This window comes from Gorilla gorilla, chromosome 1, assembly GCF_029281585.2.
Source record: "Gorilla gorilla gorilla isolate KB3781 chromosome 1, NHGRI_mGorGor1-v2.1_pri, whole genome shotgun sequence".
NCBI lineage: Eukaryota > Metazoa > Chordata > Mammalia > Primates > Hominidae > Gorilla > Gorilla gorilla.
In genome coordinates, this window is record NC_073224.2 from 37,931,606 (window position 1) to 37,956,505 (window position 24,900).

Genomic DNA, 24,900 nt, shown 5'->3' on the forward strand with positions numbered 1-24,900 from the left:
CTGGCATGAGATGGTATCTCATTGTGGTTTTGATTTGCATTTCTCTAATGACCAGTGATGATGAGCATTTTTTCACACGTTTGTTGGCTGCATAAATGTCTTCTTTTGAGAAGTGCCTGTTCATATCCTTTACCCACTTTTTGATGGGGTTGTTTGTTTTTTTCTTGTAAATTTGTTTAAGTTCTTTGTGGATTCTGGACATTAGCCCTTTGTCAGATGGATAGATTGCAAAAATTTTCTCCCATTCTGTAGGTTGCCTGTTCACTCTGATGATAATTTCTTTTACTGTGCAGAAGCGCTTTAGTTTAATTAGATCCCATTTGTCAATTTTGGCTTTTGTTGCCATTGCTTTCTGTATTTTAGACATGAAGTCTTTGCCCATGCCTGTGTCCTGAGATTTACAGCATTTGGACCAGAAGATACCCCAAGAGCAGGCAGTGAGCAGATCACTATCTTTACTCCTAGTCTGCCTTTTGTATTAGGTTGGTGCAAAAGCAATTGCATTTTTTTGCCATTAAAATTACTTTTGCACCAACCTAAATATAACATGTGATGATGCAGAGCACCCAAACGAGAGAGTGTGTGATTGTGCAGGCATCCACTGTGCCTCTATTTTTATTTCTTCCAGCTTAGGGGTGTGGCTTCTCTCATCATAGTTTCACAAAAGGATTATTTTCTAGTCAAAAAGATAACCACACAGGTAGAAATCAAGGTGGGGGGAAAGGATGAAACAGTTGTAGATGTTTATTTTTAGTTCAGTTGGCATAAATGACCCCACTGGGATGTTGTAAGATCGAGAACCCGGAGTAGGGGAGCCTTGTTAGTCTTTGACTCTGAACAGACCTAGAATCTGATCCTGTGGCATTCTTCCACCTAAGAGCAATTATTGGAGTTGAAAGAAAACCACTTAGTTTTACTCACATTTGTTTTAAAATATTTATAATGAGGCCAGGCACGGTGGCTCACGCCTGTAATCCCAGCACTTTGGGAGGACAAGGCGGGTGGATCACGAGGTCAGGAGATCAAGACCATCCTGGCCAACATGGTAAAACCCCGTCTTTACTAAAAATACAAAAATTAGCTGGGCATGGTGGCACGTGCCTGTTATCCCAGCTACTCTGGAGGCTGAGGGAGGAGAATTGCTTGAACCAGGGAGTCGGAGGTTGCAGTGAGCCGAGATCACGTCACTGCACTCCAGCCTGGTGACAGAGCAAAACTCTGTCTCAAACAAACAAGCAAACAAACAAAAAAAATTTATAATGAAACAAGACTTAGAAGAAGAATGGGCACCTAATAGATGCCAGCTACTGAGCTGTGTGTTTTACTTAGTCAATCACCTCATTTAATTGTTTTGATTAGATATTGAGAATATTCATATAATATATATGTGATGTGTAAGGAATTACAATATTGGCCAGGTATGGTGGTTCATACCTGTAATCCCAGAGCTTCTGAAGGCCAAGGCAGGAGGATTGCTTGAGGCCAGGATTTCAAGACCAGCCTGAGCAACATAGTGAGACCTCATCTCTACAAAAAATAAATAAATTAGTCAGGTGTGGTGCACGCCTGCAGTCCCAGCTACTCAGGAGGCTGAGGTGGGAGGATTGCTTGAGCCCAGGGGCTTGGGGCTGCAGTGAACCTTGATCACGTCATTGCATTCCAGCCTGGGTGACAGAGCAAGACCCTGTCTCTAAAATATAAAAAGAATTACAAAAGAGTGAACGCCTGTGTCCAGCATTACCTTTGGATGCCCTGTAGAATCTGTCTTCTTCCCTTCTCAGATGTAGCTATTCTCCTGAAGTTTATTGTTCACTTTTTTTTTTTTTTAGACAGAGTTTTACTCTTGTTGCCCAGGCTGAAGTACAATGGAGCGATCTCGGCTCACTGCAACCTCTGCCTCCCAGGCTCAAGCAATTCTCCTGCCTCAGCTTCCTGAGTAGCTGGGATTACAGGCATGTGCCACCATGCCTGGCTTTGTATTTTTAGTAGAAACGGGGTTTCTCCATGTTGGTCAGGCTGGTCTCGAACTCCCAACCTCAGGTGATCTGCCCGTCTCGGCCTCCCAAAGTGGTGGGATTACAGGCGTGAGCCTCTGCACCTGGCCTTGTTCACTTTTTTTCTAAAATGCTTTTTTACATTTTGCTATATTCCAAAACGACATGTTGTTTAGTTTTGAATGTTGCTGGACTTTAAACAAATGGAATCATACTGTATGAATTTTCTGCAACTTGTGTGTTTTACTCAGACATTTGATCTTGAGTTTCATCCGTGTAGTTGTGTGTCACTGTAATTAATTCCTATAATAAGAATTATATGGTGCTAGAGCATATAAATACACCACAGTGTGGTTTATTCATTCAGATATGGATGAATGTTTGCATTGTTTCCATTTTTAAAACATGATCTAGACAAGACTTTTTCGATCATTCTTGTATGAGTCCCTTTGTGCACATGTACAGGAGCTCTAGGGTATAATCCTGCATGTGGACCTGCTGGATTACAGGACACATGCATCTTCATTCTTGCTAGATTATTTCTAATTATTTTTCAAGTGGTTGTACCAGTTGACACTCTCACCAGCAGTGTGAGTGTTCTGGTTTTTCAATCATAGCCAACGCCTGATTTTGTCAGACTTTCAAACTTTTGCCAGTCTGGTAGGTATGAAATAGTATCTTATTGTGGTTTGTTCTTTTTATCTGATTATGAATGAGGTTGAGAATATTTTCTTTCTTTTTTTTTGGACAGAGTCTTGCTCTGTTGCCCAGGCTGGAGTGCAATGGTGCGATCTCAGCTCACTGCAACCTCAACCTCCCGGGTTCAAGCGATTCTCTTGCCTCAGCCTCCAGAGTAGCTGGGATTACAGGCACCTACCAACATGCTGGGCTAATTTTTGTAGTTTTAGTAGACATGGGATTTCACCATGTTGGCCAGGCTGGTCTTGAACTCCCAACCTCAGGTGATCCACCTGCCTCAGCCTCACAAAGTGCTGGGATTACAGGCTTGAGCCACTGCACCCGGCCAAGCATATTTTCATATGGATATGGATACTTATGTTTCTTCTACTCTAAAGAGATAAAGTCTTGCCAATATTAATGATTTTTAAAATAATTTCAATTTCTATTTTAGATTCAAGGGGTACATGTGCAGGTTTGTTCCATGGGTATATTAATGTGCTGCTGCAGTTTGTAGTACAATCGATCCTGTCACCTATGTAGTGAGCATAGTACCCAATAGTTAGTTTTTCAATCCTTCCCTCCCCCTCCCACCTCTAGTAGTCTCCAGTGTCTGTTGTTGCCACCTTTGTGTCCACATGTACCCAATGTTTAGCTCCCACTTATAAGTGAGAACATGTGATATTTGGTTTTCTGTTTCTGCATTAATTTGCTTAGGATAATGGCCTCCAGCTGCATCCATGTTGCCACAAAGGACATGATTTTGTTCTTTTTTATGGCTGCACCTATCTTTTTCTATTAAGATGTCTTTTTCTTATAGACTTATATGACTTCTTTATGTATTTTAATACTACCTCATTTGTATGTTGCAACAAATAGCTTCTCCATTTTTAATTGTTTTTTAAATTCTCTAACAGTTTCTTTTGGTGAACATATGTTCCAATTTTAGCTTAGCCAAACTTATCAAACATTTCCTTTATAGTTTATATTTTTGTATAAACTATTTATACAACAACTTTGTATGCAATCTTTCTTACTGAATGTTATAATCACATTGCCTATATTGTCTTCTAAAAGTTTTATAGTTTAGCCTTTCATGTTTAGGCCTACAGTCTATGTGAAACTGATGTTTGTGTTCAATAGGATAGATCCAATAGAAATAGGATCATATTTCTTTTTTTTTTTTTCCTGTGTGAATACTCAGTACTCTCAGCACCGTGAATTTCCACACTGTGAGCAATGGCAGCTTTGTCATAAATGTACATATACATATGGGTCTGTTTCTGGAACCTATTCTATTTCATTGTTCAGTATACCTCTGTGCCTCCAGTATCTTAATTCCTAGAGCTTTTTAATAATTCTTGATACTTGATAGGGCAAGGCCTCTTGTCTTATTCTCCTTTGAGTGTGTCTTGGCTATTCTTGGTCCCTTGCACTTCTCTGTAAACTTTGGGTTAATCCATCAAATTTCCCCCAAACCCCTTGTTGTGTTTTCTTCTCATTGGGTTTTGAGGTCTCTCTTTTGAGAGTGGCCCTAATGCAAGATTGTCACTCTTTAGGAGAGGCCTGCCCTGAGGAGAGCTAGGATCAGGTATGTCAGCCAGGTGAGACACGGAGGAGGTGGCACAGCAAAACATATGAAATAACAGAAGCAGTTTTTAATTACTTAAAGATCACAGAGAGAAGAGGGCATCATAAAACCAGCAGGGGCCAGGCGCGGTGGCTCATGCCTGTAATCCCAGCACTTTGGGAGGCTGAGGTGGATGGATCACTTGAGGTCAGGAGTTCAAGACCAGCCTGGCCAACATGATGAAACCCCGTGTCTACTAAAAATACAAAAATTAACTGGGCATGGTGCTGGGCGCCTGTAATCCCAGCTACTCGGGAGGCTGAGGCATGAGAATCGCTTGAACCTAGGAGGCGGAGGTTGCGGTGAGGCGAGATCGCACCATTGCATTCCAGCCTTGGCGACAGAGTGAGACTCCATCTCAAAAACAAACAAACAAAGAAAAAAACCCCAAGCAAGTCCAACAAGAAGAGGGGCGCTGACTGGGACCTGCAGGGGCAACCAGAGGGTGGAAAGCAAAAGAGAGAGGGTGAGGGAGGGACCTGAGGGCCAAAGCCTTTTTTGGTGTCCAGGGCATTGCCCAAGCAGGTTTTCCACAGGGAGTTCTAACTGGTGGGTTTAAAGCAAGCAGGCATGAGTTCCATGGGGTCATGCTGTGACTGAGAGGTGGTCACTGCAGCATATTTGCACAGACAATGTAAGACGTGGGGGTTAGTGGGGCAAGTCAAGTAGGTTACCTCTAGTTGTCTTATAGGGAGGTGGTCGCCAGGAGGTGGTTGTATAAGGAAGATATCTGGATTAACCACACTGCAGAACTAGGAGGAGGTGGAGAACTAGAAATTGTGTCAAAGGCAACTAAACTCTACTTCTGGTATGAGGAAGTCCAACTTATATTTAAAATGGACGCCAAGGCAACATAGAATTATAAGAATTCACAGCCCAGTGTGGTGGCTCATGTCTGTAATCCCAGCACTTTGGGATGCTGAGGAGGGTGAATCACCTGAGGTCAGGAGTTTGAGACCAGACTAGTCAACATGGTGAAACCCTGTCTCTACTAAAAATACAAAACTTAGCTGGGCAAGGTGGCGCATGCCTGTAGTCCCAGCTATTTGGGAGGTTGAGGGATGAGAATCGCTTGAATTTGGGAGGTGGAGGTTTCAGTGAGCTGAGATCATGCTACTGCACTTCAGCCTGGGTGACAAAGTGAAACTCCATCTTAAAAAAAAAAAAAAAAAAGAATTCACTACACCCCTGATCTAATTGAAACTTTACTACAGCAATCCTGTTGGAGGATTATTGGAGAATGATCCCTTGATGAATTTTAGGATAGGGGTTTTTTTTTTTTTTTAATATTTCTGCCCCAAAAAATGCTGTTGGGATTTTAATAGCGATTGTATTCAAGCTGTAGATTACTTTGGGTAGTCTTGTCATCTTAACAATGTTAAGTCTGCCAATCCATGAAAAAAGGATGTCTCTTCATTTATTTATATCTTCCAGCAATGTTTCATAGTTTTCAGTGTGCAAGTCTTTTGCTTCCTTGGTTAAATTTATTTCTAAGTTGGTTTCTTGTTGTTGTTGTTGTTGTTGAGACAGGGTCTTGCTCTGTTGCCTAGACTGGAGTGCAACACATTGAATAACCTAGATGAAATTAAAAATTCCTAGAAACACATAATCTACCAAAACTGACTAATACAGAAATGGAAAATTTTACTAGACCTATAACTATTAAGTAGATTGAATCAATAATCAAAATTGTTGACATACAATTATTCATAATACTGCCTTATAATCCTCTTTGTTTCTGTAATATCACTAGTAATGTTCCCAGCATCGTTTTGTATTTTAGTAACTTGAGTCTTTTCTCTCGAATTTTTAGTCAGTCTCATCAAAGATTTGTTAATTTTGTTGATCTTTTCAAAGAACCAACTTGTGGTTTTGTTGATTTTCTTTATTGTTTTTCTGTTCTCTATTTTCATTATTTTCATTCAATCTTCCTTTTCTCTTAGTTACTACTTCTTCAGGAAGAGAGTATGTAGGAAGTGGGGCTTAAAACACAAGGTGCAAGGTACAGCCTTTTTTTGGAGATGGATGAAAATGGGTCTGACTAGGCATAGAGGAAAAGCCGAGCTCAGCCGCTGCCTTTGCTGTGGAACTCTAAGCTGGAATTTAGGCAGTGTGCTACTCGGAGATCTTCATAAGGCTGGAAGTTATTGACACTTAGCTTATCAATAGGAGGGAGTCCAAGAAAAGTCCTTTTCTAAGGCAGAATAAGAAAACTAGAATGAGATTAAGTGGAACTAGGTAATAGTAGTTCAGCAACTTAACCCAGAGTCAGGAATTCAGCAGGGCTTTTTGTGTGAAAATATAACACCCCATATCAGAACTCAAGCATGAGAAACTAATTCTTGGGGAGCTTTTTTCCATGTTTCCTTTGTGAAGGGAGTAGTCTCCCTACCTTTTCCCAGGGTAGGAAATGTGTGATAAAAAGGTAAAGGAGAGGTAGCTACAAGTGAGTTCTTATTAACTAGGAAGGTAATTCACTTGCATGTAGATGCTTTGTAGTTCCTTCCATCTTTTTTTGTAAATGGCATTTCCCTTTTTCATATGTTCTTTTAAAAAAAGCATTATATATTTATAGAGAAAGGGTCTCACAGTGTTGCCCAGGCTAGTCTTGAACTCCTAGGCTCAAGGATCCTCCCACCTCAGCCTCCCAAGGTGTTGGGATTACACATATGAGTCCATTTTTTATATGTTCTAATTAGAAAATATATAGTTTATTTTTGACATTTTAATAGTATATTTATATATAAAATGCATGTAGACTAGACTATATGCTACTTCAGTCTCTCTACCTATCCATAGTTGGGAAAATCAGGTGGGTCCCTGTGGCCATAATAAAAGGACCCACTGCTTCACGTCAGGTACCTACTAGAAAATAAGCAACCTCCCACTTACCGGCTTTGCAAATCCAAATCTATTAAGTGGCTCCACTGTCACAGTAAGTATTTCATTGTTGATTAGAGCAGGCATTCTTAAAGACATAACTATTTTAATATTATTAAGTTGCTTAAAGGGTCACTGAGGTACATTGTTCTGGGTGGGGGTCTGGAGAGAGCAGCAGCCATGGCCAGCCACATTGTGCTCAACAATGGCACCAAGATGCCCATCCTGGGGCTAGGCACCTGGAATTCCCCTCCAGGCCAGGTAACTGAGGCTGTGAAGGTGGCCATTAACGTTGGGTACTGCCACATCGACTGTGCCCACGTGTACCAGAATAAGAATGAGGTGGGGGTGGCCATTCAGGAGAAGCTCAGGGAGCAGGTGGTGAAGTGTGAGGAGCTCTTCATCGCCAGCAAGCTGTGGTGAGCATACCATGAGAAGGGCCTGGTGAAAGGAGCCTGCCAGAAGATGCTCATTGACCTGAAGCTGGACTACCTGGACCTCTACCTTATTCGCTGGCCAACCAGCTTCAAGCCTGGGAAGGAATTTTTCCCATTGGATGAGCCGGGTAATGGTAATGTGGTTCCCAGTAACACCAACATTCTGGACACATGGGCGGGCATGGAAGAGCTGGTGGATGAAGGGCTGGTGAAAGCTATTGGCATCTCCAACTTCAACCATCTCCAGGTTGAGAGGATCTTAAACAAACCTGACTTAAAGTATAAGTAGGCGGTTAATCAGATTGAGTGCCACCCGTACCTCACTCAGGAGAAGTTAATCCAGTACTGCCAGTCCAAAGGCATCATGGTGACTGCCTACAGCCCCTTCAGCTCCCCCGACAGGCCCTGGGCCAAGCCTGAGGACCCTTCCCTCCTGGAAGATCCCAGGATCAAGGCAATCACAGCCAAACACGATAAAACTACAGCTCAGGTTCTGATCTGGTTCCCCGTGCAGAGGAACTTGGTGGTGATCCCCAAGTCTGTGACACCAGAATGCATTGCTGAGAACTTTAAGGTCTTCAACTTTGAACTGAACAGCCAGGATATGACCACCTTATTCAGTTACAACAGAAACTGGAGGGTCTGTGCCTTGGTGAGCTGTGCCTCCCACAAGGATTACCCCTTCCATGAAGAGTTTTGAAGCTGTGGATGCCTGCTTGTCCCCAAGTGACCTATACCGTGTTTTCTGTCTCATTTTTTTTTCCTTGCAAAGGTAGTATGGCCTGTGTCACTCAGCAGTGGGACAGCAACCTGTAGAGTGGCCAGCGAGGGTGTGTCTAGCTTGATGTTGGATCTGAAGAGCCCTGTCAATAGAGTAGCTTTGCTTTGGCCTTCTTTTTGCCCAGCTGGGGAAAGTACAACCTGAATACCCTTTTCTGACCAAAGAGAAGCAAAATCTACCAGGTCAAAATAGTGCCACTAACAGTTGAGTTTTGGCTGCTTGGAAATGTCATCCTTTCAGCAAGACTTCTCTTTACCTCAAATAAAAAGTGCTTTTTGTGGAAAAAAAAAAAAACTCACTGAAGAAAAATTACGAAGATCTATAAATGTGTAGCAAAGTAGAATAGCCTTTGTACTAATTTCAAATCATGTCTCTATCACTTACCAACTGGGCAACTTTGAGTAGTGTATATATCTTCACTGTTTTTCTCAGGTCATGTTTGGGTGCAACAATTAGATACTTACTCAAGCTAGTACATATAAAAGGGAACTTTATTAAAAGGATATGGATCTTACAGCATCCAAAGAGCAGATGAACAACTGCATCCATTCTTGGTAACATTTATGGGAAACTGAGACTTAGGTAAGTTAAGTCTCTTAACTACTAAACCTTATGGGAGAGGAAATCCATACATGTACTGAGCACTACTTAGGAATGAATCAATTATGTGTTTTGTACTTACATGAATCTACTATTTTTCTAATGTATGTAAATGCTACTCTGAGTAGAGAAGTTCAAATATATTTTAAAGTGTGGCTTTTATCATGTTCTTTCTCAGCCAAGAGACAGTCAATATACATGGGAGTATCCATAAACTTTTTACTTTAAAAATAGTTCCTTTTAAAAAAAGTTATATGTGTACATAGTTTAAAGAGTCAAATAGTAAAAGTGAAGAGCTTGATGGGAGTCCCCCTTCCATTCCCAACTTTGCCTTCTATTTCCTGCCCTTCAGAAATACTTATAATTTTTTGGAATTTACCTATGTATCTCTAAATAACATGCTTGTCTTGCTCTTTCTTGACTTTTTTGGTAGTAGGAATAATCTACTTATTTACCACTAAGGAAGAGAGGGATTCAGTTTTCTTTATACATTTCACTTTCACATGTGGTTAGTTAACATTCAGTGTTTGCATTCTTATGACCTATGTAAATGCTATTCACAACTGAGCCGTGTAGTATACTATGATTATTATTTCTTTCCTGTAAAGCCTTTTGTTTTTTCTGAAGGTAATATTTGCCTTTTCTAGAGCCCACATGGTGAAAGCAAGAGTAAGTAAGCAAGCAAACAAACAAACCCACAAAACTCAAAAACAAATCTAGAGACATCACACATTACCTGACTTCAAACTATACTACAAAACTATTGTTACTGAAACAACATGGTACTGGTATAAAAATGGGCATGTAGACCAATGGAACAGAAAAGAGAACCCAGAAATAAAGCCAAATACGGCCAACTGATCTTCAGCAAAGCAAACAAAAACATAAAGTGGGACAAAGGACACCCTATTCAACAAACGGTGCTGGGATAACTGGCAAGCCACATGTAGAAGAATGAAGCTGGATCCTCATCTCTTACCTTATATAAAAATCAACTTAAGATGGATAAAGACTTAAATCTAATACCTGAAGTCACAAAAATTCTATATGACAATATTGGAAAAACTCTTCTAGACATTGGCTTAGGCAAGGACTTCATGAACCCAAAAGCAAATGCAATGAAAACAAAGATAGATGGGACCTAATTAAACTAGAAAGCTACTGCACAGCAAAAGAAATAATCAACAGAGTAAACAGACAACTCAGAGAGTGGGAGAAAATATTCACAAACTGTGCATCTGAGAAAGGACTAATATCCAGGATCTACAAGGAACTCAAACAAATCAGCAAGAAAAAAAACAAATAATCCCATCAAAAAGTGGGCAAAGAACATGAATAGACAATTCTCAAAAAATATAGGTCTACTAATGCCCAACATGAAAAAATGCTCAACAACTGTAATTATCAGGGAAATGCAAATCAAAATCACAATGTGACACCACCTTACTGCTGCATTTGAATGGCCATGATTTAAAAATAAAAAAAATAACAGATACTGGCATGGATGTGGTGAAAGGAGAACACTTTTATACTGCTAGTGGGAATTTAAACTAGTACAACCACTATGGAAAACAGTGTAGAGATTTTTTAAAGAACTAAAAGTATTGTAGAACTATTGTTTGATCCAGCAATCCCACTACTGGGTATCTACCCAGAGGAAAATAAGTCATTATATGAAAAAGACACTTGCACGTGCAGGTTTATAGCAGCATAATTCACAATTGTAAAAATATGGAACTAGCCTAAATGCCCATCAACCAACAAATGGATAAAGAAAATGTGGTGTATACGTATACCATGAAATACTATTTAGCCATAAAAAGGAACAAAATAATGGCATTCAAAACAATCTAGATGGAGTTGGAGACCATTATTCTAAGTGAAGTAACTCAGGAATGGAAAACCAAACATCCTATGTTCTCACTTATAAGCAGGAGCTTGCAGGGAAGGGTGGGAGGGAGGCGAAGGATAAAAAACTGCATACTGGGTACAGTGTACACTGCTCGGATGAAGGGGGGACCTAAATCTCAGAAATCACTACTAAAGAACTTTTCCATGCACCCAGACACCACCTCTTCCCCCAAAACTATTGAAATAAAAATTTAAAAAATAAAAACAACAACAATGACGATAACAAAAAGCTATTCCAACTGGTAAAATAAAGTTAAACATTCGCCTTTTCTGTTTGGTAGTTAGCTTTCTTTGTACTTACTACTAATTTATTTCCCTAACTTGCTCCCAAGATATAAATCTGCCTTCAGTACTTAAACACATTAGGTATTTCCAACAATTTCATCTTCTTGATGATTCCAGAACCTTCTGACTTGCTCCAGGCTGGGCTACTTATGCTCTATGCCTACTGCACAGCTGCCATCTTAAGGGTTTCCTTCACCATTATCCTAGAAATTCCGTTTGCCTTTCTTGTTTTTGATTCCCTGTGTTCCGTATCCATTGTCTTTCTCTTTCTTAGTGAGTCTCTCATTTTGGTGACTGGTACTATTATTTGGTGTAGGTACTAGTACCTAGTATCTCCCTGATAAAGGTTGCATGAGAAGTGTTTTGAGATCTTACATACCTAAAAATGTCTTTATTCTGCCTACACACTCAATTACAGTTTGACTCTACAAAATTTTGGATTAGAAAACACTTTCTCTGCCTCATTATCTTCTAATTTCCAGTGTTGCTGCTAATTTAATGTCTTTCTGATTCTTTATACTTTTGTTGAAACTCCCTTCTCCTTCTTTCTCCTCTTTCCGAAAGCTTGTAGGATTTTCTCTTTGGTTGTCTAAAGTTTCACAGAGTATTTTTGTGTTTTCATCTGTTGTGCTGACAGTTCAGAGGGCCCTTTCAATCTGGAAACTCATGTTTTCCATCCAGGGATATCTCAATTATTTCTTTGTCGATGTCTTCTTTTTCATGTAGAGAGTAAAGAACAACTCTATTGAAATTTTTTGTTCAGATGTTGGACCTCCTGAACTGATCATGTTTTTTTATTCTTTTTGTTTTCTTTCTGTTTTCTCTCTCTGCCTTTGGCTCTATTTCTGAGTGATTTCTTCCATTTTAACTTCTTGCCCTTGAGATATTCATCTTGTCATCTTTTTTAATTTCTAAGAATGCCATTTTTGAGGTTCCTTTTTGTCTTTTCGTAAGCTCTGTTTCCTCCAAGTTGCTGTTTTCTGTTTATTTATTTTGGCCTCTGTCTTTCATTGTAAAGGTTTTCCTCAAATGCCCCAATGAGTCTCAGCCCATTGTATTTGAGTGGTGTCTCCACAGAGTCCATTGGAAACTCTGAGCGTGTTGGGTGTGACTTGTCAAATGTGGATTTTACTAGGCTGGTCTGGCTGAAGAACTTCTTTGACAAATCTCTTTATGTCAGTATCTCTAGGTCATTTGTATTGGGATCTGATTCTGCAAGGAAGGCTCCTCCAGTGTTCCACCTAGAGGGTAAAAGTCTGGCTGACAATGTCTAGGGACTGAGTGTACTATGGTTTAGATATTTGACCCCTGCAAACCTCATGCTGAAATTTGATCACCAGTGCTGGAGGTGGAGTCTAATGGGAGATGTTTGGGTCATGAGGGTGGATTCCTCAGGAAGGGATTGGTGTCGTCCTCATGGTAATGAGTGAGTTCTTGCTCTGTTAGTTCCTGAGAGAGCTGGTTGTTAAAAAGAGCCTGGGACCTTTCCCCCCTCTCTCTTCCTTCCTCTCTGGCCACATGAACTTTGCACAGACCAGCTCCCGTTTGCCATTTGCCATGATTGGAGTCAGCCTGAGGCTCTCACCAGATGCCCAGTGTTCCAGTCAGCAGAATTGTGTGTTAAATAAGCCTTTTCTTTTCTTTATACCCAGCCTTAGGTATTCCTTTCTAGCAACACAAACGGACAAAGACAGAGTGAACATAAGCCTGGAGTGGATGTTGGTGGGGAGTGTCTCGAAATCGGTCTGTAAATCTTCAACAGATTCCTTGCTCATGTTTTTAATATGTTATCCCTACCCTCAGCTGTGCCTAGAATCCTGACATTTTACCCCAATAAGAGAGTAAACATCTAGTCTTCAGCCAAGTGCTGAGGGAGTGATGGGCTGTGGAGTATCTAACTATATCTTAAATAGACTTTGAGTCAGACCCCTTATATTTGGCCCCCACTTTCATCCCTACTCCCAAAGGTACCTGGGCTGGTTTAGGATTCAGCCTGCTAAGTCAGTGATCAGCCACTCATCCATCTGCTTTCCAGTTTCCGTTACCATTGTAAACCAAAAAGTATCTGACACAGGCCTCCACCAATATAGAGGTTTATTTTGCCAAGGTTGAAGACATGCCTGGGAAAAGGAGACATAAACCACAGTAGGATCTGTAGCGTGTACTTTTTCTGAAGAGGATTTCGAGGGCTTCAATATTTAAAGCGGAAAAGTGGGCAAAAGGGGAAAGGGCAAAGCAAAAAAACGAGGTTGCATTCTTCTGAATCCACATGTTACACATGAAAAGGAGGGGTAGGCCAGTAATCCCAGCACTTTTGGGAGCCCAAGGTGGGTGGATCATGAGGTCAGGAGATTGAGACCATCCTGGCTAACATGGTGAAACCCTGTCTCTACTAAAAATACAAAAATTAGCCAGGCATGGTGGCGCATGCCTATAATCCCAGCTACTTGGGAGACTGAGGCAGGAGAATCGCTTGAACCAGGGAGTCGGAGGTTGCAGTGGCCACAGCCTGATGACAGAGCGAGACTCTCTCTCAAAAAAAAAAAAAAAAGAAAGAAAAGGAGGGGTAGAGGGAACAGTTAATTATGTATTCACCTTGTGCTTAATGAATCTGCACTTTACATAAGATAAACATAGAGTAGAAAAAGCAGTCAAATATGCATTCATCTTGGGGTAGATGAGGACAATTCTAGTCTCCTCTTTTCCCATACCATGAGGATAGGCTGTTAATTTACATTGTCAGGGTGAGGGAGGCCCCTGGTGGAGACATATGGCCTCTATCTGTGGCTATCAGTTTAGGAACAAAAGAAAATGCAATTGTTTTCTTTGTTTGTTTTTTTGTGACTTGGCTTCCAAGCTTAATTTTTCCCTTTGGCATAGTGAATTTGGGGTCCTGAAATTTTATTTTCCTTTCACACCATGTTGCTTTTGTCTTTGTCCTTTTCACTTTGTTCTGGGGATTTAGGCTTTACCCAAGTCTTTTTGCGGTTTTGATGGTTTTTTTGGAGAGATTGGAGGCTGAGTGTGTTTAGTCTTCCATCTTTAACCAGAACCCTAACATTTCTTGAAGTAAAAAAGGCATCATTACAGGGAAAAGACCGGAAATCATTGCTTAGTGATTCCTAATCAGTTCTCTTACTTTCTTCTACCCTTTTGAAAACCTTTTCCTTTCCTGTTTATTTTTCACAGGTTTCTACTATGTCTTGATTAATCTGATTGTGTGTATTGACTAATTGAGTGGTACAAATAATAATCAGACACATGACAAATTTCTCCTTGCTCTTGAGAATACAATAAGAGCCCAAAGCGTGTTGGATACCTCCTCATTGGCTCCCTTTAAGAGAAGTAAATTGTGCTTCTTTTGAAAACAGTGCTATTGCATATAGTTGGCATCATGAGAGAAAAAAAGAATTGTCATTCTTATGAGCCCATTATTTTGTTATTGATTGGTTGGCTTTTTAAAGGTGACAGGAATCATTTTTCTTTTCTCGGAAGATGATTTAAGGTCATATTTAGCTCATCTCCTTTGCCAAGGATCTTTGGGGATAACACTTAAGTCACTTATAAACCTAGACTTTGAGAGACAGACTCTTCATACCTAAATTACAGGGGGATAAGGAGGACTGTGGGCAGCCTGGAGAGCAGGTAGCTGCAGCTGCATATCCTGGATGCCTTTTCACATCTCTGGAATCAGAATGAGTGTGCGCGAGGTTGTAACATTAAACATTTATCTGTACAGGTGATGGGGGTGGACATGCACAAAACAGGGAAAGAATCATGATAACAAAAATTGGACAGAGGGGGTGTGGGGAGGGCTGTGGAAGCTGGTTCCTCTTCCTGACAACCTTCGCATTTTCTTTCATAATATTTACATACAATTCAGCTGTTTGGCTTTGACGTGCTGAGGGCCTGGGGTTCCCTTCATCCTTTCTTTGTGCCTCCTCCAGCTGTTCCTGGGTTTATTTATTTCTTTTAACTGCTATTTATAGTCCATAGGTAGCCACAGATGGCCGGTTCTTAAAGTGTGTTGGTGTGTGAACAGAATTTTAGAGGTAAACATTTTCTTATTATGTGCAGAGACAGATGTAGCTGGGCTTTTCTTTTGTAGGGTTTGTCCGTGACAAGTATGTTACATAAATATAGAAAAGAACAGAACACGGTTTTTTTTTTTCCTCCCTAATGTAGCTACCAGTTAATTTTTAATCTAAAATAATGGTGATGGATTTTGAAGTGCCTGGGACGGTAGCCTGTGTGCAATACACCTGGATCAATCACCGCAGAACTTCCTTCTTACATGTACATGTAATGAAATGGAAAACACTTTATTCACCCAAATTCTTCTTGGAGAGAAGGAGTATGAGTTTGGAAGAAATATTTTGAGAAACCTGTTAAAATCAGGATGGGGGACTCCAAGTGGCATATTCAGGAATCAGAAGGTGTTCCAAATGCCTTCTAAAGAGGCTGAGACCTGCCATATGGAGGACTTTGTTTTTCTGAATACTAAGATGGTCAGGTCTATAAGTTTGGAGGCTTGGAGCTGCCATGTATCTAAATTGCTCTTAATAATAGAGGGGAAAAAGAATTTGCCTTTGTTGATTCACTTATCTATTCATTATTTCAGACATCTTTGTTGAGTCCTTTCTCTGCATGGTACTCGGCCACGTTGCCTGAGTGGATGTGTTGCTGGGGCACACAGCATGTGCTGGGAGTTTATAGAAGCTTCAGAATATACATGGACCATCTTCCTGGGGCATTAGTGAACTCCATAAGTGGATTATGGAGATGCAACATTTATCTCTGTTTGTAAAAACATTACATTTTAAAGAAGTTATTCTGGGTCCACTTGAGTCTGTGCTCTTAGATATTTCCTCCTCTTTCATAGTATGTACTTACTGTCCCCAGGCACATGCAAAGTGCTGTAAGATTTCACAGGATGGAGAGAACATCTGTGGCAGTGGACAGAGTCGTGAGTGACCACAGAAGGCTTTCTGGAGGCAGGACTTGAGGTGAGTTTCAAAGGACTGGGGGTGTGTATTAGGAAGCAATTGGTGAATGTGTGTTTGGGAGGGGGCCATGCCGGGTGAGGGAATGTCATGAATCCCAGCTCAATGGTGGAAATGTCAACCAGAGTGGACCAGTTTACTATGTGAGAGTGAGGGATAAAATCTGAACTGCATATGGGGATCAGCAGGTAAGAGACACCCATCAACTCTCCCGTTCATTATTAGAAATTTCTGATGATTTTGGACATCATCAAATAGATAGTTTAGGGAAGATAACAAGAGAATGGTAAGCTATGGTGGAGGGTGAGTTTAGATACCAAGTTGTATGGTTTAGTGATTCCTAATCAGAGATGCACTTCAGACTTACCTGCAGAACATTTTAAACTAACAATGCTGGGGCTCCTACCATTGGAGACTCCGATTCAGTAGGTCTGTTGTAGAGCCTATGGAGTCTGTATGTGGAAGAGTTCTTCAGCCAATTTTGTTATATTCCCTGGCTAAAAATCCGTGAAATAGAAGGTGATTGTAATGGCCTACTTTTAATGTAATGGAACTTGGATTTCAGGTGGTGGCAATGGAAATGGATAAGAAGGGTTGAGTTTGAAACACTTTGTAATACAAGAATAAGCAAGACATGAATTGATATTAGACCAGTCGCTGCTCCAATATATGTGATGTTCTGGACCATACCCCACTTCCTGTCGTATCTTCCACATTAGCATAGCTAAGTTCTGCAACTCACTCACTACTGCATTAGCCTCACTTATAACCCTTTCTTTGGAAATAATTTCACTGACAGCATAGTTCTTTGAGAACTTGGTGGACAACTTTTAAAAAGGATATTTTTGCACATCATTATTGCTGACACTATTATTATTCATGTTTTAAAAGCTATTTTATTATAAATCTCAGCTTGAGTTTTGTTCAATTCTGCTCTTTAAAAGTTACAATACACAGAACAAAGGCATTAGAAAAAAGAAATTTTCAAGTTTCTATTGCATAGAGAAGTATACAGTCCCCATAAACATTCCAGGTCTAATTTGTCCTTGAACATCCTTAGAATAATGGGAGACTTAAAGACAATATTATGCCTGGCAGTATTTAGGATAGCAAGGCACTTCTTGATTTTGGACAAACAGGATTTAAGTTTTGTTTGGGGGCTAGAAAAATAAATAACCAGTTCTATCACAAACCCTTTATGCCAGAGTAGACAATATTTCATTAAAAGACAGAGAAAAAGTGCTGATGTAAATCCTTCCTTTTTGGGAAGCTGATTCTTTTTGTCATGGAACAAAGACTGGTAAAAATATTCACATTTGCAGTCATCAGGATGGCAAAACTTGAATTTGATGCAGAAATGCATTTATCATTTGATATATTTTTTCTGGTTGCATGATTCAGCATTTTGATTTGCATTGACCATTTTGGAAAAATGAAGCATTTCTTGGTTGTGAAATAATTTGTTTCTTTGGAATATTCCAGTTTGTGGCCTAGTTGACTATGTAGTGTTTTCCCCAGACTTAGTGTAAGATAAGAAAATGAAAATCTCAGCAATGTCATAATAGGTTGGCCCAGCATTAAGTCTATGAGGATAGGACCAAGGGACATCTTTAGGAATGGGAACGACACAGCTACATCTGCTGACATCAGCTTCTAAAGAACCCCTCAAACGTGCTGACTTACTCAATAATCTGTTAGAGACCAATAAAGCATGAATTCATGTGAAAAACTCTTGAAAAGCATTCAGTTTTCAGCCTGCATCACCTCTCTCCATTTCCCTCCATTGAAACCCCAGCTCTGTAGCACATCACTCAAGTCCTTCAGGGTTTGCTGCAACTTACTTTTCCTTACCATTCCTGAGATGTCATTCTTGTTCATGCCTCCACGCCTTTGCACTTGCCGTTTGTTCATACTGCCTTCCTTGCCTGTTTCCCTAGATCAAATCCTACTCGCTTATTTTTCCAGGCCTGTCTTAACGTCTCCTCTACCGCAAAGCCTTCCAGACCCCCCAGTCACTCAACACACGTAATGAGCATCTGCCATATGCCAGGCACTGTGCTGGTGTTGTGACTAAAGATGCATAGGACATAGTCTCTTCAAGGGACCACATGTGTGCTTCCAGAGCCATATCCTACACGTGCTGAGTAATATACTGGTGATATTAAACCAAAGCACAGTTCTTTTATTTTTATTTATTTTTATTTTTGAGACAGGGCCCTGCTCCATTGCCCAGGCTGGATTGCAGTGATGCAATCATGGGTCACTGCAGTCTTGAACTCTTGGGCTCAAGCGGTCCTCCTGCCTCAACCTCCCAAGTAGCTAGGACTACAGTTACATCACCACACCTGGATAATTTTAAAACTTTTTTTTTTTTAGAGATGGGGGTCCCACTATGTTGCCCAGGCTGGTTTTGAACTCCTGGGCTCAAGTGATCCTCCCACTTTGGCCTTTCAAAGTGCTGAGATTACAAACCTAAATGAGCCACCGCACCTAGCCCATTCATTCTTAAAAGTCTCCAGTTCCTGCACATACACATGAATCAATGGCTCAAAGGAGGATGTAGATAGCACAGGGGTCATGGTTTAGCTTTAAACTCCAAACTAGATTAGATTTTTAAAAATCCGTAACAAGCATTAGTCTTGAAAGCCATATTTTGTTGAAAGAGAAAAGGGCTTTCTAGAGACACACATTTTCCCCTACATGGCAAGAGCCATGAATGAAGAGAGAACTCAGGACATCATGGAGGAAAAAGGAAAGACTTCCTTCCCCTAGTACTGCAGAAATGAATGGGACTGAGAGGGAAGTTTTCATGTGAATGATCTGGTTCTCCCCATGGGATCTGAACCTTGAAAAGGGACCTGGTAACAACCAGATGATCTGGGGACTTTGGGAACTTTAGGGCCATGTATTAGCCCGTTTTCATGCTGCTGTTAAAGAGATACCAGAGACTGGGCAATTTACAAAAGAAAGAGTTTTAATAGACTTACAGTTCCATGTGGCTGGGGAGGCTTCACAGTCATGGTAGAAGGTGAAAGGCATGTCTCACGTGGTGGCAGACAAGAGAAGAAAGCTTGTCAAGAGAAACTCCCCTTTTTAAAACCATCAGATCACATGAGACTTATTCACTATCATGAGAACAGCATGGGAAAGACCTGCCCCCATGATTCAATTATCTCCTACTGGGTCCCTCCCACAACATGTGGGAATTCAAGATGAGATTTGGGTGGGGACACAGCCAAACCATATCAGGCCAGTACTTTGCTTCCCTGGGAAACTTCGAGCCTTAGAGAAAGTCTGGATTTGGCAGGACCGTTGTCTCAGCATGATGTGTATAGCGGGTTGAACAGTGTCCCCCAAGTTTGTGTTTACCCAGAACCTCAGAATGTAACCTTATTTGGAAATAGGGTCTTTGCAGATGTAATTAGTTAAGAATCTTGAGATAAAATCATCCTGGATTCAGGGTAGGCCCTAAATCCAATGACTGGTGTCCTTATAAGAAGAGGAGAGGACACTCAGAGACACAGAAAAGAAGGCCGTGGGCAGATGGAGGCAGAGATTGGAGTGATGCTGCCACAGGCCGAGGAAACTGAAGAGCTGCTAGACATTGGAAGAGTTGAGGAAAGATTCTCTTCTAAAGACTGGCAGGGGAGCATGGCCCTGCTGACACCTTGATTTTAGACTTCCATCCTTCAGAACAGTGGGAAGGAGAATAAAGTTCTGTTGTTTGGAGCCACCCAGTTAGTGGTAGTTTGTTGCAACAGCCCTAGAAAGTGAAAATTGTGTGGAAGCAGCAGGGCAGTGCTGGAGCTTTGTGTCATGTGCCTGGTTGCCTATACCCACGCACTCTGCCTGTGGGATTGACAATTTACACAGGCCTGAGTGAGAATGCAGGTGCGCTGAAGGAGCAGGCAATAGTGAAGAGTCAGGGTTCGGGAGGGGAACCAGAGACCCCAGACTTCAGAACTGCAGCTTTTGGGGTCAACACAACATCCCAGAACATCAAGACACCAAGACAGATCAGCTAGGACCCTGCAGTAGGATATCGGTGTCCAGATGAGACCAGAAGCAACCCAGTAGAAGCCAGGGGACAGTGTGTGGACCACAGAATTCGTGCTTGATGCCATCAAGGTAGGAAGTTGCTGCCTGCACCGAGGTACCCTCTTGGGAAGGAAGCGGGTGTCTGGCCAGAGCTCCTTTGGGAAGGAAAGGCACACCTGATAGAGAATTTGACCTTGGAAAATGAGTGCATGTTTTCCTGAAAGAGGTATTTCTAACCTAGAAGAGCCTGGGCTACTTTTTATTGCAAAATTCAAGATCTGTGTGGTGTGCGTATATGTGTATGTTTTCATTAAGGATTGATCACAGGCTGGGCATAGTGGCTTACACCTGTCATCCCAGCACTTTGGGAGGCCAAGGTGGGAGGATCCCTTGAGCCCAGGAGTTTGAGACCAGCCTGGGTAACATAGGGAGACCCCATCTCTACACAAAAGTTTTAAAAAAATAGCAGGGCATGGTGGTGTGTGCCAGTAGTCCCAGCTACTCAGGAGGCCAAGGCGGGAGGATTGCTTGAGCCAGGAGGTCAAGGCCTTAGTGAGCTGTGATCGCACCATTGTACTTCAGCCTGGGTGACAGAGTGAGACCCTGTTTCCATTAAAAAAACAAAACAAAACAAAACAAAACCTAAAAACTAACAAATAATTAATTACAAGATGAGACCAGTTATGGAAATACATTTCTAGTTTTTGCCTATTTTAGTTACAGTATCTAAATGTCAACTCCCATCTCACCCCATTCCTAGATGTTTGCTGTATTCTATTGTGTTTCCCCCCCACCCCCATGTTCGTTCCCTCCCTTGAGCTGTCAGCCTCTTGTGGGTAGAGATGACATCAACTATCTTTCGACATATATTTGGATATCTGTGCCTGCAAGACCTAATAGGACAATTCTAACACACGGTGTCATCTCACTGAATATTTGTTGAATGAATGAAAAAATTCAGAATGTATGAATAATTTTTAAAATTTTTCCTCAATAGCTTTCTTGTATATTTTAAAGGCTGTCTGGATTTTCTTAGGGCCTTTGCCTCAGACATGCATACGGCAGGAGTGTGAGATCTATGGAGTGGGCTCAGGTCATGGAGCAAGGAGGATGGCAGGGGCTCCAATGATGATATCTGCGTAAGAATTCCCATTTAAGATCTTTCCAAGCACAAGAGTCATGGCCTAATGGCAGAGTGTCCTATGCCCACAACTAAATCAAGGACGAAGAAGATGTTTTTGGAACCAGCGCAGTTTCTGGTAGGATCTTTGCCACTACTTAAAAAAAAAAAAAAACAAGCATTTAAACTCCCATAGTGTAAATTAATTCAGATGTAAATAACCATTCAGACAACCAGGAATCTGACAAGCAGAGGTGTCTGCCAACATGTCCTGAGTAATTAGCTGGATTTTTGCACTTTTTTCTTTTTGCTGGCAGCACTAGGCAACACTTACTTATTTCTTAGCTCCACTTGATGGTGCTGATTCTAGGAGTTAAAAAAAAAGACTTTGGATAATAAGGGCCAGCTTCTCAGGCTTTGGAACCTGCTGTGGGAGTAAAGGCTGGCCTTCAAAGTTTCTGTTCTTAAGTCTGGAGGTGATTAGCATTAAGCCATGGGCCAAGCCACTACCTTCTTCCTGACCCCCTGTTTTTTTTTTTTTTTTTTTTTTTGGAGCCATTTTACTGAGAATCATGACATCTATCAACTTCCCAGATCCCTGCGAAAATGGATTGAGGAGTCTGAGCTCTAGAGATCAAAGTGGCTAAGCGAGCACCGTTATTGCTGTTAAGAAAACCTGCAATGCACGAGTTGAAACTTTCTAAGTTCGGATCTGCTTTTGTCTGACCTCTGCCTGGATAGTAAGGCAGCTGAGTGATTCACAGGCACAGAAATGCACCATGTTGCTATTCCCAGACCCTGCCACAAAAGACTGTTGAATTCCCAATGTCTCCATGCTCACTTCCTGTCCTCACTGTGCCTATGAGGCACTTTGAAGATTTAACACATTATAGAAACACACAGCATCATTTTTATAATAAGTCTACATTCTGAATCAAAATAATGGTGTAGTCTTCTCAGATGAGAGGGAATATCTGGGGCTAAATGAGGGTAAGTCACGTACTTTTCTATGTGCAGGCAAAACTGATTTTGTTCTGAGTGAGCTGCAGCCTGCAGCCTCTTTTCAAAGCTGACTCCTAGGGGGTTTGGCCAGGGCTGCTTTTTGCATGAATTGTTGACATTCAAATACCTTTATCTCTGATGCTGCTCTACAGCTTAATGTGATATTTCTGTCCAAACTCAACTTTTGATGAGAAGAAAAGATTTTTAATCCAAAATATGCACACAACTCCCCAGCCCCAGGGAAAGGACTTCTTTGACTTAGTGAGAGCACTTCTTTGAGTGCTCTTTGGGTCGCTCTGCAGCCCACTTGCAGCATGGGATTGAGAAAGGAAAAGTGGAGCCCAGGGCAGGCAGGGGGTTTTCCAGCTCCTCAAAAGAGGTTGCTTACCAGTGGGACCTTACTGTTTTGCTTGGAAGTTTGAGAGTTACCAGTTCATCAGGATATCCACTTTTTTTTTTTTTTTTTTTGAGATGGAGTCTCGCTCTGTCACCCAGGCTGGAGTGCAGTGGCACAATCTCAGCTCACTGCAACCTCTGCCTCTGGGGTTCAAGTGATTCTCCTGCCTCAGCCTCCCCTGTAGATGGGATTACAGGCATGAGCCACCAGGCCTGGCTAATTTTTGTAATTTTAGTAGATACGGGGTTTCACTATGTTGGCCAGGCTGGTCTCAAACTCCTGACCTCATGATCCACCCACCTCGGCCTCCCAAAGTGGTAGGATTACAGGCGTGAGCCATCACACCAGCTGATATCCACTTTTAAATGCCAGTGCTGTACTTGGCATAAAGTAGACCATGAATAAATGTTTGTTGAATAAGTGAATGAATGATTAAAGCCCAAATTCCACTATATGGCTGTATGAGAGATTTTTGGCTTATTGGTTCCTTTGGGTTGTTTTGCCTCTATAACTTCCTCCCTTTTTTGTGTAACTGCTGTCCAGCTTAACCTGAGCATGGATGTGTATGTGTGCCAAACAGTCTCCTTTTTCCACGTTATCTTAGTTTGTTTGTGCTGCTATATCAGAATACCTGAGACTGGGTAATTTATAAAGAACAGAAGTTTATTATCTCACAGTTCTGGGGCTGGGAAGTTCCAGAGCATAGCACCAGCATCTGGTGAGGGTCTTCTTGCTGTATCATCACATGGCAGAAGGTGGAAGGTCAAGAGAAAGCAACTGACCAAACTTGCAGTCTCAAGCCCTTTTTATAATTGGCATTAATCTATTCATGAGGGTGGAGCCCTCGTCACCTAAACACCCCCCCTTAGGTCTCATCTTCCAACACTATTGCATTTGGGATTAAGTTCCTAACGTGCTTTTTGGGGGACACATTCAAATCATAGCTAATGCCTTTGTGCTTTTGGCCCTTCTTCCCCACCGCCCTGCCCCCCCAACCCACCCAAGAGATAGATCCTGGTTATATTTCTGGCCTCTGTGTCCAGAGCCCGGTCGGACTTCTGGGGCTTCATTTGTACATTCCTTTTTCCTGTAAGACTTATAGGGTTCTTGCCTCAGAAACAGCTCCCACCCCTAAAGTTACATATATAGAAACATAATGTGGGAGGCAATTGGAAAAGGTAGATCTAAGCTTCTCTTGAACTTGTTTTTATTTAATCCAGGTTAGCATTCAAGGCTACCTGATCTTACCTTTCTAATTATATTTCCAGTTTCACTTATTATTCACTCTAGCTAAGCAGGTCTGTTCAGTGATCAATGAAAACAACATGCACATTGACACCCTGCACTGCTTCACATATCTGAATTCTACCTGTTCTTCTAGCTGTGGTTGAATGGTTAGGTCCTCTGTAAAGTTTCTCCTCTATTCCAGCCACTGTTCTCTCAGTACTGGGAAGTCATTTATATTCTGCACTGGCTCCTTTGTGAAGTGCAACGTTTGAGAACCAGCTCTTCAGTGGGACTCCCTGGGTTTGAATCCTAACCCCACTGTTTACTAGCTGTGTGTCCTTGGCAAAGTTACTCAACTTCTCTATGTACCTCTGGGTCTTACAATTGGCAGCTGAGAAGAGCTTGGTCTTACTGAAGAGATGAGTTTCTTGGAGGCCCATTTACATGATAAAGAGAGACCACAGACTGATCAGGCCCAGCTATCTTGGCAACTGCTCCTTCCCTGAACACCAAGACAAAAAAGTTGGAGAATGGTTCCAACTGGAGGACTTGTGGTTTTATAGGTTTCAGATACTATGCCGTAAAACAGCCCATTTTTATTCTCAGAGGCTTAAGCTGTCAGGTTCCTTTTACCTCTCTCCAGGAAGCCAGCATCCCTAGGCCTCCACCTCTGGGGTACAGGGAGGGAGGTTTAGAACTCAAGCTTTAGAGTCAGATGGATTTGGGCATGACTGCTAGCTGACTCTGCTATTTACTATATGACCTTGGTGCCTGATCTGCCTATCATTTTCTCATTGGTAAAATAGGGATGATAATACCCACGTTGCAGAGTGTGAGAATTAAAAAAGAGTGCAAGGCAAGTGCTTGCATAAGGTCTGATACCAGGAAGCAATCAACATAGATTATTAATAGCCACT

At 41.5% G+C, this 24,900-nt stretch overlaps 1 protein-coding gene and 1 pseudogene across 4 annotated transcripts in view; both read left to right on the plus strand.

Moving 5' to 3' along the window:
- Positions 1-24,900, plus strand: part of LOC129528932 (cyclin-J-like protein) — a 164,971-nt gene that overhangs the window by 132,576 nt on the left and 7,495 nt on the right. For all 4 annotated transcript variants that reach the window (XR_010134591.1, XR_010134592.1, XR_010134595.1 and 1 more), the window contains one exon: positions 16,099-16,202. The gene's annotated coding sequence lies outside the window, so the exon portion shown is untranslated. The remainder of the gene's footprint in view (positions 1-16,098; positions 16,203-24,900) is intronic.
- On the plus strand, positions 7,363-8,321 carry LOC101152700 (aldo-keto reductase family 1 member B1-like; annotated as a pseudogene).